At 47.8% G+C, this 14,705-nt stretch overlaps 1 protein-coding gene across 1 annotated transcript in view; it reads left to right on the plus strand.

Annotated features, from left to right (window-relative positions):
• The window catches only part of LOC138651277 (zinc finger protein 724-like), a 76,559-nt gene that overhangs the window by 51,989 nt on the left and 9,865 nt on the right, over positions 1–14,705 (plus strand). The window lies entirely within an intron of this gene.

Below are 14,705 nucleotides of genomic sequence, written 5' to 3' on the forward strand. Positions count from 1 at the left end.
AGTAATGTAATGTATGTTCACAGTGACTGCACCAGCAGAATAGTGAGTGCAGCTCTGGGGAATAATACAGGATGTATCTCAGGATCAGTAATGTATGTACACAGTGACTGCACCAGCAGAATAGTGATTGCTGCTCTGGGGTATAATACAGGAGGTAACTCAGGATCAGTAATGTAATGTATGTACACAGTGACTGCACCAGCAGAATAGTGAGTGCAGCTCTGGGGTATAATACAGGATGTAACTCAGGATCAGTAATGTATGTACACAGTGACTGCACCAGCAGAATAGTTAGTGCAGCTCTGGAGTATAATACAGGATGTAACTCAGGATCAGTAATGTAATGTATGTACACAGTGACTGCACCAGCAGAATAGTGAGTGCAGCTCTGGGGTATAATACAGGATGTAACTCAGGATCAGTAATGTAATGTATGTACACAGTGACTGCACCAGCAGAATAGTGAGTGCAGCTCTGGAGTATAATACAGCATGTAACTCAGGATCAGTAATGTATGTACACAGTGACTGCACCAGCAGAATAGTGAGTGCAGCTCTGGAGTATAATACAGGATATAGCTCAGGATCAGTAATGTAATGTACACAGTGATTGCACCAGCAGAATAGTGAGTGCAGCTCTGGGGAATAATACAGGATGTAACTCAGGATCAGTAATGTATGTACACAGTGACTGCACCAGCAGAATAGTGAGTGCAGCTCTGGAGTGTAATACAGGAGGTAACTCAGGATCAGTAATGTAATGCATGTACACAGTGACTGCACCAGCAGAATAGTGAGTGCAGCTCTGGGGTATAATACAGGATGTAACTCAGGATCAGTAATGTATGTACACATTGACTGCACCAGCAGAATAGTGAGTGCAGCTCTGGAGTATAATACAGGGTGTAAGTCAGGATCAGTAATGTATGTACACAGTGACTGCACCAGCAGAATAGTGAGTGCAGCTCTGGGGTATAATACAGGAGGTAACTCAGGATCAGTAATGTATGTTCACAGTGACTGCACCAGCAGAATAGTGAGTGCAGCTCTGGGGTATAATACAGGAGGTAACTCAGGATCAGTAATGTATGTACACAGTGACTGCACCAGCAGAATAGTGAGTGCAGCTCTGGGGTATAATACAGGATGTAACTCAGGATCAGTAATGTAATGTATGGACACAGTGACTGCACCAGCAGAATAGTGAGTGCAGCTCTGGAGTATAATACAGGAGGTAACTCAGGATCAGTAATGTAATGTATGTACACAGTGACTGCACCAGCAGAATAGTGAGTGCAGCTCTGGGGTATAATACAGGATGTAACTCAGGATCAGTAATGTAATGTATGTACACAGTGACTGCACCAGCAGAATATTGAGTGCTGCTCTGGAGTATAATACAGGAGGTAACTCAGGATCAGTAATGTAATGTATGTATACAGTGACTGCACCACCAGAATAGTGAGTGCAGCTCTGGGGTATAATACAGGATGTAACTCAGGATCAGTAATGTAATGTATGTACACAGTGACTGCACCAGCAGAATAGTGAGTGCAGCTCTGGAGTATAATACAGGATGTAACTCAGGATCAGTAATGTAATGTATGTACACACTGACTGCACCAGCAGAATAGTGAGTGCAGCTCTGGAGTATAATACAGGGTGTCACTCAGGATCAGTAATGTAATGTATGTACACAGTGACTATTCTGCAGAGTAACTGCTCCAGCAGAATAGTGAGTGCAGCTCTGGAGTATAATACAGGATGTAATTCAGGATCAGTAATGTATGTACACAGTGACTGCACCAGCAGAATAGTGAGTGCAGCTCTGGATTATAATACAGGAGGTAACTCAGGATCAGTAATGTAATGTATGTACACAGTGACTGCACCAGCAGAATAGTGAGTGCAGCTCTGGGGTATAATACAGGAGGTAACTCAGGATCAGTAATGTATGTACACAGTGACTGCACCAGCAGAATAGTGAGTGCAGCTCTGGTGTATAATTCAGGATGTAACTCAGGATCAGTAATGTAATGTATGTACACAGTGAGTGCACCAGCAGAATAGTGAGTACAGCTCTGGAGTATAATACAGGATGTAACTCAGGATCAGTAATGTAATGCATGTACACAGTGACTCCACCAGCAGAATAGTGAGTGCAGCTCTGGGGTATAATACAGGAGGTAACTCAGGATCAGTAATGTAATGTATGTACACAGTGACTGCACAAGCAGAATAGTGAGTGCAGCTCTGGTGTATAAGACTGTGGAGACCTGGGTGTCATAACCAGTGCCTTCCCCCCTCCCATCAGTCCCGTAATGAAACACACACAGTCCTAGTTGGGTTGAACAGGTCGGTCACAGTTTATTAATTAAATAATCGGAGAAAGGGCAATTACATATCGTAACGAGCGGCTCGCGCCGAGCTCCTGTCCGTGATCGACAGGGGAATTGGCCCAACGAGCGGTTACGACCTTTGCCCTCCTCCGCTTTTTCCGCTGTGACTTAATAAAGGTTACCAGGGGTTAGTTCTATCAACATGCGTAATAATTTTTTTTTTTTTATTTTTTTTTTTTATAAATCTTACAACATAATTTACACATTTACATTATCCTGTGGGTTAGTATCATAATTAGCCTTTAAAAAGGGAGGGTGGGTGGGACAAAAGCTTCCAGGTGTCCTGCCGAGAGTGAAAGAGAAAGTTCTCGGCTGGACACCTGGATTTAACCCCTGTAGGAGTGGCCGTAGGACCCCTCCCCTCTAGTGCCCACTGGCCGGCTGGGGGTCTTCCAATCAGTGCATCACTAAGGGGGAGTGATGCTAGGGGGGATCTGGCACTTACAACCTCTTCGTGCAGCTCTCTATGTGCTCCCCAGTCAGAGACGCGTACCTTATTCAGTACCGCATCTGCCAGACTGCGGAGACCTGGTTGTCGTAACCAGTGCCTTCCCCCCTCCCATCAGTCCCGTAATGAAACACACACAGTCCTAGGTGGGTTGAACAGGTCGGTCACAGTTTATTAATTAAATAATCGGAGAAAGGGCAATTACATATCGTAACGAGCGGCTCGCGCCGAGCTCCTGTCCGTGATCGACAGGGGAATTGGCCAAACGAGCGGTTACGACCTTTGCCCTCCTCCGCTTTTTCCGCCACGGAGGATCCCGTGTACTACCTACGCGGGACTCCGACCCCACCCCTCGATGCTAGGGCCTGTTCAACCCCATCCTGTAAACCAGACAGAAAAATATCGATGCCAATGTCCGTTAGGTGAACTCCGTCCGGCCTTAATTGTGGCGTGTTATCCCCTTGTAGCGGGCGGTGACGAATCACGATACCGCCTCTTCCTCTCACATATTTTCCAATCCACGCGTTGAATTTCCTTCTTGTCCGCTCTATGGCTTTTTTATCTCTTACACCTCGCCAGACGGCCCGTGGTGTTATATCCGACCACACCAGTATCATGTTCCTGAATAGGCAGTTGAACCTTTCCATATCCGTTGTCACCCATTTGTACAATTCGGCCACCTTTTGTTTGCCGAGGTCATTGCCACACGCGTGTACCACCATTATCACCGGGTGTTCCGCCATCCTTGCTATGCCAACCATCTCTTTGAACACCTGTCTCCACTGGAGGCCTCTGACACCCCTCCAGTTAACTTTTTTTTTTTTTTTTTTCTTCCCGGGAGGTAAAGATTTGTTCCTCCTGGCCGCAGTTTGACCCTCTTTTCGGCCCAGTAAACGTAGGAATCTCCTACAACCCAAACTTCAACCCCTGTAAGAGACAACACATGTTAATTAAGCAAGTCGGGTCTTATGTATCTGGCGAAGCATGCGGACTTCCAACGACCCATTCTCTGCACCTCGGCCTCTGACACTCCTGCCCTAGCCGCTTCTGTGGCTGCACCTATGCGAAACGAATGTGTTCCGTACTCCTTTGGATTTGCGCCGGCTTTTTCCAAGCATAGCTTGAACATCGCCTGAAATTGGTACTTGGTCAGAGGGGACCCGTCTGTATGAGTGAAGAAAAATCTACCAGCGTGTCTTATCCCGGCGTATCTTCTAACCATTTTTAGTGGGCCAGCTGGGCCATCTGTGGAGTTAACCAGTACCCATGTGCCCCTACCGGAGGGATCGCATTTGGATTTTCTAACCCTGATGCGCAGGGCGTCACTGCATATAACTATGTCCTCATTAATTAGGCCTCCTTCCGACGCGTTTTTTTTTTTTTTTTTTTTGACCGCGGTAGCAATTTGCTGATACGCAGTGCTCCGAAAAAGACGGTCGCAAAAGCTGCTGATATGAGGGCCGCCTCATATTGCGATAAGCAGACCGACGGGGATATCGCAATCAGTTCCTGCAATAATCTCAGAGAGATGGGGCGGCGACATTCTTGGCTCGGCTGAAGCCTTTTCCAACCTTTTATGGCTTGTCTTATGCAGAAGGACTTAGTTACGTCTACCCAACCCAATAATTGAAAGAAAAATGCTAGCCCCGATAATTTCCGTTGTGCCGAGGTGCCCGACGCCCCACCTTCCCTCATCCGTAATAGGAAATCGGTTGTCACCGCGCTTCGTGCTCGGTTGCATTTATCGACTGGCCTACCCTGAATTAATGAGCACCACTCCTCCCAAGCCTTACCATACATCCGCCAGGTAGCTGGCGAAACGGAGGCCCGGATTAAGGGCATCAATGATTGGCTACTGTGTCCCACAGGGACTGTGGACACAGAATACCCCGGTGTTGCGCGTTGGGCTGCTGGATTCTGAAAGCCTGCCAATTGGAAAATAACAATGGGTTAAAGATATTATCGTCAACTTCCGCCACCACGGTGGCTCTACACCAAATATTGTTTTCTAGGCATATCAGTGCGAGCCATCGCCAGAGAGCGAGTATGGGCAAGGATGAAGACGACATGTGATTTAGACTCCTCGCTGTTTTCACATTTTTAGTTTGGAAACAAATGTTCATGTTCCTCAACTGATCGGCCCATAACTCCATCGCTGCTACTACCGCAAACAATTCCCATAAGGCCGGGTCTTGCCCTCACTTTGCTGTCATCCATCTCTCTGGCCAACCAGATTTGCACCATTGGTTTTTATAGATTGCTGCAAAACCCTCTTTTTTGTTCCACCCTATTGTCAGCCCTAAATCCTCGCTTGTGATCTCTCTAGCCATGACGCACGTGTGACCGTTGTACGATTGCAGGAACGTCTGCCATACCAGCAGATCAGCTTTTAGCGAACGAGTGAGCCTAATTCTATGGCCGGGCTGCGAAGCGCCTTTTGTTGCCAGAGATAGTCTGCGCGAGAATGCTCTGCCAGCCGGCATTACGCGGCAGGCGAAGGTCAGTAGACCCAATAACGCCTGCATTTGCTGTAGGGTTACCTTGTTAACTTCGTGGAAGCCTTTCAATATTTGCTGGGTTTTTTGTATTTTATCCTCTGGTAAGCGGAACACCATCAAGTTGGTGTCTATTTCAATGCCCAGAAAGGGCACTACATTACATGGACCCTCCGTTTTCTCCGGTGACAATGGCACGCCGAATTTGAGTGATATAGATTTGAATTTTTCTAGTAGATTGGAGCAGAGTTTAGAATTTCTGGGGCCGACGAACAGGAAATCGTCGAGGTAGTGGATTAGGGATTTACTGCCCGTCTCGTACTGAACAACCCAATCTAGGAAGGTGCTGAATAGCTCGAAATAGTGACATGAGATGGAACATCCCATCGGGAGGCACATGTCGAAGTAATAGTATTGGTCCACTTTGCAGCCCAGCAGGTGGAAACATTCGGGGTGCACGGGTAGTAAACGGAATGCCGATTCAATATCGGATTTGGCTAGCAGGGCGCCGGTCCCGGCTGCCCGCACTAATTCAACCGCCTTATCAAAAGACGCGTATGAGACGGAAGCTTCTTCTGTGGAAATTGCGTCATTAACCGAATCGCCCTTTGGGTGAGATAAATGGTGGATTAGGCGGTATTTACCGGATTCTTTTCTACCCATTTCTACTTCCTTTTCGATTTTTAGTCTGAGAATTTGGGGGAAATTCGCGGGCCGATTTTAGGTTATCAGATAGGGTTGGCGTTCTTGTTAGCCTAAAGGGGATAAAGAAACCGTCGGAGAATCCTGCCTGCAGCTGCTGAGCCGCTTTCTTATTAGGGTAGAGCTTTAACTTTAGGGGGGGTGGGGGGGGTGCCCATTGCGGTTACGCTCACTGGGGTTCTGCCTTGTAGTCCCTTTGTATGCCTGACGAGTGCACCTTGATGCTGGGTGTCCCCCCCCCGCAAGCGGAGCAATCATGTCTGAATTTGCATAATGTGTGGAAACGGCAGTTTCCCTCGTTATATAGCCAGCAGGCCACGGGTTTTCGCACGACCACCGAGTTCTGACCTGGAGCCAATTATTCATCGTTAAACCGATTTTCGATCTCCCCCTATCGAAACCCCTATCGTTAGCTCTATCCCCCGTTTGCTGGTCCGCTGATAACAGCGACCAAATATCAATATAATCGTTGTTCCAGATTTTCTGTCTAGTGTCCAGATCTATATGAGCGCCTAGCGGGCTGATCCCGCAGAAGAAGGCGTCTTTGTGTAGATTAGCTGTTGAATTGTTCACCACTTTACCGCTCGAATGTGAAAGTTGTAGGATTATCTCCTTTAACGCTGAAGTTAGCTCCATTTCCTTTACATTAACCCCGTAGCGTAACGTTTCCTCGCTATCCTTGGAACACTCACCGCTGTGTGACTCTGGACGAGTGTACACCGATCCTGGAGGAACCCCCGCAGATGTTGACGGGGGGATGTCGCAGGACGGGGAAACTCTTGCTCCCGCTACAGCGAGGGATTGATGCTGAGTATCTTGCGATGAAGCCCGATTACAACCACGTAGTGGCGGATTGTTGGCTCTGTCTTCAGCGACTGCGCGGTGGTTGTTGTGGCTGGAAGCCGCGGGAGCCCGATTACTACCACATAGTGGCGGATTGATGGCTCCGTCTTCAGCGACTGCGCGGTGGTTGTTGTGGCTGGAAGCCGCGGGGGATTGTTCTCCCCGGCTGATAGCCCTAGAGGGTGCCCGCGATTTATATGATTTGCCACGTGCGCGACTTCTGTCCGGGCTCTGCGATAAATCGGACCCCTTGGCTGTTGTCTGAGATCTGCGGCGGCTCCTATGGGAGCTGCGTCTGCGACGGTGACGGGAGGGGCGTTTAGAGGGGTAGCGGGAATGGTGATGGGAGTTATCTGATGAGGATTGGGAGGACGTGCGGCGTCTACGCCTTCGTCCGCCGTTGCTCAGCGGTGTAATGGGGGGGTTCTAGCGGTATTATGGGGGGTGAATATTGGAGGTATCCGGTCCTGTTGTGCTACTTAGAAGGGGGGGGGAGTCAGGCGGTAACTGTATTCATCCTCGTTGCTGGGATTTAATGGGGCGGCGGTTGACGGATAATTTTTATTAGGAAATTGGGCAATGGGGGGAGGTGTAAATATGTCCATGCTTGGTGCGTTTATTGATATTACGCAGTGATTCCCGTTGTGCAGCTGTCGAGCGCCCTGCTCGGTCCTATGGGACCGACAATGCGCTCTTCAGCCGCGCTGTAACCGCTTCGTCCTGACCCCTGATACCCCCGAGCAGGCATCAGTGCGGCGTCTGCCGGGGGTGAGCAGGAGGTCAGACCTGGAGAGAAATCAGCGCGCTGATCGGTCTGGTTTGACCGATCAACGCGCTCTGGGGACCGTGGGGCGCTATTGGAAGCCTCCAGGTTACCCCCTGCGGGCGGCATATATATGCCCGCAGGGAAGGTAATGGAGGACTGTCCGGCGCTGTAACCAGCGCTGTTGAAATGAGGCGACCGGAAGTGGGCGGGCGGAGGCAGGAAGTCGGTGGGCGGAGCTTCCACCGAGCGCCGGACCGATGCAGCGTGCGGTGCCCGAGGACGCCGACCGCTGCGAGGCGGCGAGGCCGCCCCTTCACCGACCTGGAGCCGCTCCGGGGCGCGGGGTAGGCGGGCAGACCGCCTTCCCCCCCGCACAGCTGCGGTACCCGCCGGAACGGCCAGGGAAGGAGGCGAAGCCTCACGCCGCCTGGCGCCGCTAGCCAGCTCACCACCGGCCACCAGAGGCACAGGGGGAGGAGGCGACCCTGTCAGCTGCACGGCGCGGCCCGCGACGCCCGGGGGGACTACCCTTCGTTTGCGCTGTGTGCGGCACCCGGCCCTCCCCCGCCGCTTCCTGGAGGCCCTCCCAACGTCTGCGGCTGTGATACCCTCAGCCCGTAGGGGGGAAGAGAGGGGCAGCACCAAATCATACCCTGGACCGCATGAACGCTGCACGGGACGGCCCCCAGCTGGCGTGAAAGGTGAGCTTGCCATAAGGGGCCCCGGGGGCGCAGGCGTGAGGGAGGACGAGGCCGGACCAGATAAGGGGGGTGTGAGCAGGGGGTCGGGAGAGGGCACAGAAAGCTGAGCCCTGATGTCGGAAAAAACGGACCGAAGCCAGTTCTCACCTCTCTGTGCCGCTCTCTTCTGTAAGGCCTCAATCAGGGGGTCCGACATCACGACTGCAGGGACAAAAGCTTCCAGGTGTCCTGCCGGGAGTGAAAGAGAAAGTTCCCGGCCGGACACCTGGATTTAACCCCTGTAGGAGTGGCCGTAGGACCCCTCCCCTCCAGTGCCCACTGGCCGGCTGGGGGTCTACCAATCAGTGCATCACTAAGGGGGAGTGATGCTAGGGGGGATCTGGCACTTACAACCTTTACGTGCAGCTCTCTCTATGTGCTCCCCAGTCAGAGACGCGTTCCTTAATCAGTACCGCGTCTGCCATTCAGGATGTAACTCAGGATCAGTAATGTAATGTATGTACACAGTGACTCCACCAGCAGAATAGTGAGTGCAGCTCTGGAGTATAATACAGGATGTAACTCAGGATCAGTAATGTAATGTATGTACACAGTGACTGCACCAGCAGAATAGTGAGTGCAGCTCTGGAGTATAATACAGGATGTAACTCAGGATCAGTAATGTAATGTATGTGCACAGTGACTGCACCAGCAGAATAGTGAGTGCAGCTCTGGAGTATAATACAGGATGTAACTCAGGATCAGTAATGTAATGTATGTGCACAGTGACTGCACCAGCAGAATAGTGAGTGCAGCTCTGGGGTATAATACAGGATGTAACTCAGGATCAGTAATGTAATGTATGTACACAGTGACTGCACCAGCAGAATAGTGAGTGCAGCTCTGGAGTATAATACAGGATATAACTCAGGATCAGTAATGTAATGTATGTGCACAGTGACTGCACCAGCAGAATAGTGAGTGCAGCTCTGGGGTATAATACAGGATGTAACTCAGGATCAGTAATGTAATGTATGTACACAGTGACTGCACCAGCAGAATAGTGAGTGCAGCTCTGGAGTATAATACAGGATGTAACTCAGGATCAGTAATGTAATGCATGTACACAGTGACTGCACCAGCAGAATAGTGAGTGCAGCTCTGGAGTATAATACAGGATGTAACTCAGGATCAGTAATGTAATGTATGTACACAGTGACTGCACCAGCAGAATAGTGAGTGCAGCTCTGGAGTATAATACAGGATATAACTCAGGATCAGTAATGTAATGTATGTGCACAGTGACTGCACCAGCAGAATAGTGAGTGCAGCTCTGGGGTATAATACAGGATGTAACTCAGGATCAGTAATGTAATGCATGTGCACAGTGACTGCACCAGCAGAATAGTGAGTGCAGCTCTGGGGTATAATACAGGATGTAACTCAGGATCAGTAATGTAATGTATGTACACAGTGACTGCACCAGCAGAATAGTGAGTGCAGCTCTGGAGTATAATACAGGATATAACTCAGGATCAGTAATGTAATGTATGTGCACAGTGACTGCACCAGCAGAATAGTGAGTGCAGCTCTGGGGTATAATACAGGATGTAACTCAGGATCAGTAATGTAATGTATTTTCACAGTGACTGCACCAGCAGAATAGTAAGTGCAGCTCTTGGGTATAATACAGGATGTAACTCAGGATCAGTAATGTAATGTATGTACACAGTGACTGCACCAGCAGAATAGTGAGTGCAGCTCTGGGGTATAATACAGGATGTAACTCAGGATCAGTAATGCATGTACACAGTGACTGCACCAGCAGAATAGTGAGTGCAGCTCTGGAGTATAATACAGGGTGTAAGTCAGGATCAGTAATGTAATGTATGTTCACAGTGACTGCACCAGCAGAATAGTGAGTGCAGCTCTGGAGTATAATACAGGGTGTAAGTCAGGATCAGTAATGTAATGTATGTTCACAGTGACTGCACCAGCAGAATAGTGAGTGCAGCTCTGGGGTATAATACAGGATGTAACTCAGGATCAGTAATGTAATGTATGTACACAGTGACTGCACCAGCAGAATAGTGAGTGCAGCTCTGGGGTATAATACAGGATGTAACTCAGGATCAGTAATGTAATGCATGTACACAGTGACTGCACCAGCAGAATAGTGAGTGCAGCTCTGGGGTATAATACAGGATGTAACTCAGGATCAGTAATGTATGTACACAGTGACTGCACCAGCAGAATAGTGAGTGCAGCTCTGGAGTGTAATACAGGAGGTAACTCAGGATCAGTAATGTAATGCATGTACACAGTGACTGCACCAGCAGAATAGTGAGTGCAGCTCTGGGGTATAATACAGGATGTAACTCAGGATCAGTAATGTATGTACACAGTGACTGCACCAGCAGAATAGTGAGTGCAGCTCTGGAGTATAATACAGGGTGTAAGTCAGGATCAGTAATGTAATGTATGTTCACAGTGACTGCACCAGCAGAATAGTGAGTGCAGCTCTGGGGTATAATACAGGATGTAACTCGGGATCAGTAATGTAATGTATGTACACAGTGACTGCACCAGCAGAATAGTGAGTGCAGCTCTGGAGTATAATACAGGGAGTAAGTCAGGATCAGTAATGTAATGTATGTACACAGTGACTGCACCAGCAGAATAGTGAGTGCAGCTCTGGAGTATAATACAGGGTGTAAGTCAGGATCAGTAATGTATGTACACAGTGACTGCACCAGCAGAATAGTGATTGCAGCTCTGGGGTATAATACAGGAGGTAACTCAGGATCAGTAATGTAATGTATGTACACAGTGACTGCACCAGCAGAATAGTGAGTGCAGCTCTGGGGTATAATACAGGATGTAACTCAGGATCAGTAATGTATGTACACAGTGACTGCACCAGCAGAATAGTGAGTGCAGCTCTGGAGTATAATACAGGATGTAACTCAGGATCAGTAATGTAATGTATGTACACAGTGACTGCACCAGCAGAATAGTGAGTGCAGCTCTGGAGGATAATACAGGATGTGACTCAGGATCAGTAATGTAATGTATGTACACAGTGACTGCACCAGCAGAATAGTGAGTGCAGCTCTGGAGTATAATACAGCATGTAACTCAGGATCAGTAATGTATGTACACAGTGACTGCACCAGCAGAATAGTGAGTGCAGCTCTGGAGTATAATACAGGATATAACTCAGGATCAGTAATGTAATGTACACAGTGATTGCACCAGCAGAATAGTGAGTGCAGCTCTGGGGAATAATACAGGATGTAACTCAGGATCAGTAATGTATGTACACAGTGACTGCACCAGCAGAATAGCGAGTGCAGCTCTGGAGTGTAATACAGGAGGTAACTCAGGATCAGTAATTTAATGCATGTACACAGTGACTGCACCAGCAGAATAGTGAGTGCAGCTCTGGGGTATAATACAGGATGTAACTCAGGATCAGTAATGTATGTACACATTGACTGCACCAGCAGAATAGTGAGTGCAGCTCTGGAGTATAATACAGGGTGTAAGTCAGGATCAGTAATGTAATGTATGTTCACAGTGACTGCACCAGCAGAATAGTGAGTGCAGCTCTGGGGTATAATACAGGATGTAACTCAGGATCAGTAATGTAATGTATGTACACAGTGACTGCACCAGCAGAATAGTGAGTGCAGCTCTGGAGTATAATACAGGGTGTAAGTCAGGATCAGTAATGTATGTACACAGTGACTGCACCAGCAGAATAGTGATTGCAGCTCTGGGGTATAATACAGGAGGTAGCTCAGGATCAGTAATGTATGTACACAGAGACTCCACCAGCAGAATAGTGAGTGCAGCTCTGGAGTATAATACAGGATGTAACTCAGGATCAGTAATGTAATGTATGTGCACAGTGACTGCACCAGCAGAATAGTGAGTGCAGCTCTGGGGTATAATACAGGATGTAACTCAGAATCAGTAATGTATGTACACAGTGACTGCACCAGCATAATAGTGAGTGCAGCTCTGGGGTATAATACAGGATGTAACTCAGGATCAGTAATGTATGTACACAGTGACTGCACCAGCAGAATAGTTAGTGCAGCTCTGGAGTATAATATAGGATGTAACTCAGGATCAGTAATGTAATGTATGTACACAGTGACTGCACCAGCAGAATAGTGAGTGCAGCTCTGGAGGATAATACAGGATGTGACTCAGTATCAGTAATGTAATGTATGTACACAGTGACTGCACCAGCAGAATAGTGAGTGCAGCTCTGGGGTATAATACAGGATGTAACTCAGGATCAGTAATGTATGTACACAGTGACTGCACCAGCAGAATAGTGAGTGCAGCTCTGGAGTATAATACAGCATGTAACTCAGGATCAGTAATGTATGTACACAGTGACTGCACCAGCAGAATAGTGAGTGCAGCTCTGGAGTATAATACAGGATGTAACTCAGGATCAGTAATGTATGTACACAGTGACTGCACCAGCAGAATAGTGAGTGCAGCTCTGGAGTATAATACAGGATATAACTCAGGATCAGTAATGTAATGTACACAGTGATTGCACCAGCAGAATAGTGAGTGCAGCTCTGGGGAATAATACAGGATGTAACTCAGGATCAGTAATGTAATGTATGTACACAGTGACTGCACCAGCAGAATAGTGAGTGCCGCTCTGGGGTATAATACAGGTGGTAACTCAGGATCAGTAATGTAATGTATGTACACAGTGACTGCACCAGCAGAATAGCGAGTGCAGCTCTGGAGTATAATACAGGAGGTAGCTCAGGATCAGTAATGTAATGTATGTACACAGTGACTGCACCAGCAGAATAGCGAGTGCAGCTCTGGAGTATAATACAGGAGGTAGCTCAGGATCAGTAATGTATGTACACAGAGACTCCACCAGCAGAATAGTGAGTGCAGGTCTGCAGTATAATACAGGAGGTAACTCAGGATCAGTAATGTAATGTATGTGCACAGTGACTGCACCAGCAGAATAGTGAGTGCAGCTCTGGAGTATAATACAGGAGGTAACTCCGGATCAGTAATGTAATGTATGTACACAGTGACTGCACCAGCAGAATAGTGAGTGCAGCTCTGGGGTATAATACAGGAGGTAACTCAGGATCAGTATTGTAATGTATGTACACAGTGACTCCACCAGCAGAATAGTGAGTGCAGCTCTGGAGTATAATACAGGATGTAACTCAGGATCAGTAATGTATGTACACAGTGACTGCACCAGCAGAATAGTGAGTGCAGCTCTGGAGTATAATACAGGATATAATCAGGATCAGTAATGTAATGTACACAGTGATTGCACCAGCAGAATAGTGAGTGCAGCTCTGGGGAATAATACAGGATGTAACTCAGGATCAGTAATGTAATGTATGTACACAGTGACTGCACCAGCAGAATAGTGAGTGCAGCTCTGGAGTATAATACAGCATGTAACTCAGGATCAGTAATGTAATGTATGTACACAGTGACTGCACCAGCAGAATAGTGAGTGCCGCTCTGGGGTATAATACAGGTGGTAACTCAGGATCAGTAATGTAATGTATGTACACAGTGACTGCACCAGCAGAATAGTGAGTGCAGCTCTGGGGTATAATACAGGATGTAACTCAGGATCAGTAATGTAATGTATGTACACAGTGACTGCACCAGCAGAATTGTGAGTGCAGCTCTGGAGTATAATACAGGATGTAACTCAGGATCAGTAATGTATGTACACAGGGACTGCACCAGCAGAATAGTGAGTGCAGCTCTGGGGTATAATACAGGATGTAACTCAGGATCAGTAATGTATGTACACAGTGACTGCACCAGCAGAATAGTGAGTGCAGCTCTGGAGTATAATACAGGATGTAACTCAGGATCAGTAATGTATGTACACAGTGACTGCACCAGCAGAATAGTGAGTGGAGCTCTGGAGTATAATACAGGATGTAACTCGGGATCAGTAATGTAATGTATGTACACAGTGACTGCACCAGCAGAATAGTGAGTGCAGCTCTGGGGTATAATAAAGGACGTAACTCAGGATCAGTAATGTAATGTATGTACACAGTGGCTGCACCAGCAGAATAGTGAGTGCAGCTCTGGAGTGTAATACAGGATATAACTCAGGATCAGTAATGTAATGTATGTACACAGTGACTGCACCAGCAGAATAGTGAGTGCAGCTCTGGGGTATAATGCAGGATGTAACTCAGGATCAGTAATGTAATGCTTGTACACAGTGGCTGCACCAGCAGAATAGTGAGTGCAGCTCTGGAGTATAATACAGGATGTAACTCAGGATCAGTAATGTAATGTATGTACACAGTGACTGCACCAGCAGAATAGTGAG

The sequence above is a fragment of the Ranitomeya imitator genome, chromosome 10 (genome assembly GCF_032444005.1).
Source record: "Ranitomeya imitator isolate aRanImi1 chromosome 10, aRanImi1.pri, whole genome shotgun sequence".
NCBI classification, from domain to species: Eukaryota; Metazoa; Chordata; class Amphibia; order Anura; family Dendrobatidae; genus Ranitomeya; species Ranitomeya imitator.